This window comes from Poecilia reticulata, chromosome 10 (assembly GCF_904066995.2).
Source record: "Poecilia reticulata chromosome 10, P_reticulata-male-v2, whole genome shotgun sequence".
NCBI classification, from domain to species: domain Eukaryota; kingdom Metazoa; phylum Chordata; class Actinopteri; order Cyprinodontiformes; family Poeciliidae; genus Poecilia; species Poecilia reticulata.
This window is the reverse complement of record NC_088839.1, coordinates 4,583,210-4,589,209: the sequence shown is the minus strand read 5'-3', so window position 1 is coordinate 4,589,209 and position 6,000 is coordinate 4,583,210. Positions and strand designations below refer to the sequence as shown.

General features: G+C 35.6%; 1 long non-coding RNA gene across 1 annotated transcript; it reads left to right on the top strand.

Annotated features, from left to right (window-relative positions):
- The first annotated feature begins 3,606 nt into the window (after positions 1 to 3,606).
- On the top strand, positions 3,607 to 5,202 carry LOC145553032 (uncharacterized). Its single transcript, XR_014089207.1, has 5 exons — positions 3,607 to 3,952; positions 4,042 to 4,204; positions 4,295 to 4,487; positions 4,798 to 4,869; positions 5,037 to 5,202. It is a non-coding gene; the product is annotated as an uncharacterized LOC145553032 (long non-coding RNA).
- Positions 5,203 to 6,000: the final 798 nt, after the last annotated feature.

The following is a 6,000-nucleotide window of genomic DNA, read 5'->3' as shown; positions in this document are numbered from 1 at the left end:
AAGTCTCAAGACGTATTTCTTCAGACAAGCTTTCGGATAATTTTTGTTCACTCATTTTAAATTCTTTTTATTAGTGTTATGTTTCCTTTTTTTTTTTTGTAAAGCACTTTGTGACTTTTCATGTCTGTGAAAGTTGCTATATAAATGAAGTTTACTTACTTTATTTACAATGAGGCTGAGAACAGAGTGTGAGGAATCCCATCTATCTCTAATGTCTGTAATTCAGGAATGTTTCTAATTCTGTTGCAGTGCTGAGGGGAAGTGACTGGAAGTGTTTCTCCTAACAGGGCTGCTGCCACGGTGCGTTCAGGTACTACTCTGGAACACCGGATTTTGATTTAAACATTTTTTATCATCAAATGTTGGCACATGTTGTTCCAAAAAAATGTACATTGTGTACTATTTTCACTTGTTCTAACTTTTTTGCTGATCATCTTTTGCTTTGTTAGAAGATATTGATGGAATCCAAATATTTCCATAGGGATAATAAAACCCTCCAAACCACATTAAGTGTGATATATAATAAGGTGAAAACAGGGATGTTAAAAGACAAAATAGCATGTTGCTTGTGGTAGTGATATGATAGGAAGAAAATGTTAATATATTGTGCAGCACTAATTCTTAAGAGTATTTATTTCTAGAATTAATGAAAACATGATGGGAAAGAAAGTGACACACCAAAGATTAAAGTACGTAGAGTAAATATGAACATAATGGAAAGACGTCTTTTGGGTGAAAGATGCTTCATAAAAAAATCTGAGTTTTTTCAAAATTGCTTAATGAAGCAAAACTATTCTCATAGTTCCCATTTATTAAATTTCATTGTCAATGGAAATGCAGCTATAGAGGAAGAAGATGGAATATGTTTGCACTGAGTCCACATATTGTCTGTTACATGAAAAAGCTCAGAAAACTTTGTTTTTGTTTTTACAAGTTTCTGACTTTACAAATCAGAGAATATCTGTTTTAATATTGTAAATTTATGTTTATTTATGTACAATTGTAATTTATTTCTCGCAAATTTACCACTTCTCCACACTGTTGTCAGAAAAGTACTCCTCTTCTTCATCAGATTACCAAGGCCCAAATACTTAAAATGACATTTAATAATAACTTAAAAAACAAAATAAACAGATACTTGATCATTTCACTTCAATTTTACTACAAGTGAGAGAACAGCTCCTGCCTATGACGGCATATTAGGGCGATTGGAGATAGAAAAGAAGTAGGAGTAAATTTCCGCCAAAAGCAGGAACATTCCTGAGTTTGAAAAGTTGCTAATTTTCTAGAAAAACTTGCAAATGTCCAAGTTTTAAAGTAAAACATAAATGTGGCTTGAAACTTCTCAGAAAAAATTCTGAGATTATTCTCAAACTTTCTAATTTTCTCTAGTTAAATTTCAGCTTTTCAAACTGAAATCTCCTTGATTTTTTTCTAAAAAATTTCTGTGAATAATCTCAAAATTTCTGACTTTTGTCATAAATTTACTCTCATGGTGAAAACATGACGGGAAAGAAAGTGACACACCAAAGATTAAAGTATGCAAAGTAAATATTTACTCTGCATATTTACTCTGGGTACAGAGGAGTGGTAGGAGGCCCTACCACTCCTCTGTACCCAGCCATCAAATGTCCTGGTGAACAAATTAAGATTTTCTACACCAGAAAGTCCAGTTCCTTTTGAAACACACCTGAACCAGATGAATGTCTGCAGAGCTGAATGACTAAATGCTGACTCAGGTGTGGGTGTGTGTGTGTGTGTGCTGCAAAATGTATCTGTGCCGCATTCTGCAGCTCAATGCCTTATTTTTATCAGAACACTATTAGCTGTATGAACCTGCTTATTCCTGTTCCACCACAGGGAGGCAGTAGAGCTGCGTCGGCGTTTGGTGCAGCTGCAGTCAGAGCTATAAAACACTCCTGTACATTTTACAGCATTGCAGTCAAACCTGGATCTCTCTTTATTTTATTCCTCCTCTGTATCAATCAATCTTTCCTCTCCCACTCTTCATCTTTGCTACGTTCTCCCCTGCTCCTCTGCCTTGCCAGGTCGTATGCGTGCTTGTGTGTGTGCGTGTGTGTGTGTGTGTGTGTGTGTGTGTGTGCGTTGGTATACGTGGTTTAGCCTGCCTTTTGACCTGAATACGCACTTACGTTACGCGGACCTAAGGGTAATACAAGGACAATGCTGATGTCCTCATAAATCAAGGAGTGTATTTAAAATTGTGAGTATCTAAACAACACTTTTTCTCATAAATCTAAAGTTTTATAGCAACTATGCCAGTTTTTGCATGATGTGGACCATATATTTGTACTTTTCAGTGAATAAACAGCGTGATATCTCACTTTCTTTAATTGTCCTTTTATACCATGTGACCTGAGATTTGTGTATTCCAGTGTATAACACAGCGCTGCCTGATTTCAAGCGGCGGTGTGTATGAATTGCACTTTTACACACATTTTCCATACACTACGCGCGCTTTTTGCCGGTCATCATCTGATTGGCTGAAAAAACTTGTGGTCGTCTCTGATTACTAAACAGTCCCAGACGCCAGCTTTTTAAAAATTAAATCCCCATTTGAAGCCGCAGCTCTCAATATGGACATGTTGGTGGAATAACTCTGCACAGGTAAGCATAAATTGTAAATTAAAAATACATTTTGCCTAGATAAAGTTATTTGCAAGTAAATAACTGCAAATGTAAGAGATTTTTGAGCAAAATGAATTATTTTAGATTTTAATTTAGGTGACATGAAAGCTAACCAACATATTTTGGATATTTACATCAAGTAACTTAGATATGTTACTTTTATGACTGAAAAGACCTACCTGAAGCAGTATAGTTTTTATTCAGAGTGTTTTAAAGTAAGAGTAGCTTGACTAGGAGAGCTAGCTTCGTAGCTAGACGAAACGTGTTTGACAAGTTGACGATGTTTGGAGTAGATGGTATCTGTGTGGTACCATACCCCAAACAGGTACCACTTAGCTTTTAGTGGTAAAAACTGGGTGATAGACTAAGGTTTTCATCACTATATTTAACGATATTGGCAAATTGCTTGCTTTATGTTAGCTAACTGCGTAGTGACATTCTGCTTGTTAAGCTCGTTAAGCTTGATTGCCATCGGTCCTGCTGAAGAGCAAGCAGGAAATTAATAAGAAGTAAACCCACAGGTTTCTGTGAAACTTGTTAATCTTTTAGAAAAGCACTAATTGTTGAATGTTTGAATAAATGGATGCAATAGGGCAGGTGCACCGATGGCTTTAAAGCTGTGTACTGTAATCACTTCGCTGACTTCAGCAACTTAAATGCTGAAAGTATAAACCAGGAGTCCTCAAATTCAGGCAAACATAGTCGTTCTTCAATTTTTAAATGTGTATTTGTACCTTAATTAGCTGAATAACCTCACATGCAGCCAAATTCTCCAGATTTCTGACATTATTTGATTTAGGTGTGTTGAGGCAGAGATGCATTTAAAAGTTGGAGGGGATTGTACCTGGAGGACTGACTAAAAGATGAATAGGACTTAACAAAATTCATTTGTGCAAAAAAAACAGCCTTTTTCCTTAAATTATGGCTCAAGTATTCTTGTAAGGCTGTCTACTGGCTGAACCTCAATATATTGAACACTGATCATTGTATGAACTATTTGTAGATGGTAAAGCACTTTTTTAAATCAGTGATTAAATAAATTATAGTGTTGGTGTTTTATCTGAGGTATGTGTCTTGCATGTATAACATGTTTCCATAGTGATAATTTAATTTTTAGCTTTAAAGCTTGTAGGAATTATAAAGAAGCCTGTAATTCCTTATTTGACTGTTATAACTTTTCATACATGCCAGTAAAACATGCAGAGGCGAAGACGCATAAAACCGAAGGAAGATGCCAAATATTATATTGATACCAAAACGGACAAAGTGGGGCTTGACGTCAAGTACATCAATGCCTTTAAAGGTATGGGTATTTTTGGGGGTGGTTTAATTACAGTCAATCCTTTATACATTGTTTACTCTTTCTACTATTATTTTTGCTTTCTTCATTAGGCCGTGGTATTTTTGCCACAACCTCTTTTCAGAAAGGAGACTTTCTGTGTGAGTATCGAGGTGAACTGATAAGTAAAGAGGAATGTGAGAGGAGACAGAAAATTTACCATGACAACCTTAAAGTTTTCTTGTTTGAATTCTACTTTAATGGAAAACTCTGGTGGTGAGTATGTTTGTATCAGAAGTCTAATTAGAATGGCATATATGTAAATGAATATGTTTATATTTCAAATGCAATGTTATATATTTGCAGTGTTGATGCAGCAAAAGAAGATGGCTCTCTTGGAAGGCTTATAAACGATGACAATATCAGCCCAAATACCAAAATGAAGTATCTGACTGTGCAACAGAAGCCACATTTGTGTTTATTTGCAACTCGAGATATCAATCAGGGAGAAGAGATTACGTACAATTATGGGGACTCAGACTGGCCATGGCGACTCAAGGTACTAAAAAAATCAAAATTTATGAATCTTAAGATTATGTTCATTTAAGAAATGCGCTAATAATGAATTTAAACCTGAACCTCCTTTGTTTTACCTTTCTTTTCACAAGAATAGATGGCTGACTGTACAAGACGTTGCAGTGCAAATTAACCAGTTACCCACAAATGTATAATAAATAATTACAATAGGATAGTATTTACGCCGTTTCCAGAATTCGAAATACTTAAGTCAACCATCAGACTATTTTCTCTGCTACATCACAGAAAATCTTCTGTGGGGAAAAATAATCAGTCTTTCTTCTTTTTCACAGGAGTTGGAGAAAGAAACGTCTCAAAGTCCTGACTGTACTCATTCAACTTCTACAACTGACAACACAGAACAGGTACAGAAGTTGGGCTTTTATTTTGACTTTACCAAACATTTTGGCTGGATTTAAAACTAGTTACCTTTCATGGGTGTTTACTGTCATAGGGCACCATCACTTGAGGATATCTCCGTAAATAAGTCAAAGGGAATATGGTGTTGACTTTTATTTATTTTCTGTTTCAGGTGAGAGCTGAAAATGACCAGGATCAGATGACAACCAGTGTCCCAAACGAGACAGATTCAGTTCTGGATTCACTTCCCAACAATTCAGAGGTATTTTATGATTAAAGTGTAGCTAAATGATGTCAGTCAGCCAACCTGTTCTACTTAAGTGTGTCTGTGTGTGGACCTGAATGCCATGTGGTTTATAAAGACATTGGTTTGTAAGGACAGTCTCATGTCATGGTTTTCAGTTTGTAAGCTCAGTGTGGTAAGCTCAGTGTGTGTATGTGTGTGTTTCATGGTCAACTGCCCCAATGTGATACAGGAGGACCATATTGTATATGGGGACCTGGCGTTATTGAATTGATAAAAACATTTGTTTTGGTTCTTGTGAGGTTGTTAATATTGGTTTGACCTCTGATAAATATTGATGGCATCTCAGAAAATATTGGGAGAGTAAAGATTTTAATTTTTTTAAAAGTTAAAGAAAATGCATTAACTTTTTGGTGAAAATCTTTTGAATTTCACAACAGAATCAGACATCAGTTTGTCAATACTTGTGAAATTGTAGTATTTTGACTGTTAAAGTTTGCCATCATTCATCTTTTACGCTGTTTCCAGAATTCGAAACAATTAAGTCAACCATAAGACTATTGTTCTCTGCTAAGTCACAGAAAATCTTCTGAGGAAAAAAAAGACAATCTTTTCTTTTTCACAGGAGTTGGAGAAAGAAACGTCTCAAAGTCCTGACTGTACTCATTCAACTTCTACAACTGACAACACAACAGGTACAGAAGTTGGGTTTTTATTTTGACTTTACCAAACATTTTGGCTGGATTTAAAACTAGTTACCTTTCATGGGTGTTTACTGTCATAGGGCACCATCACTTAATTGAGGATATGTCCGTAAATAAGTCAAAGGGAATATAGTGCTGAGTTGTATTTATTTTCTGTTTCAGATCAGAGCTGAAAATGACCAGGATCA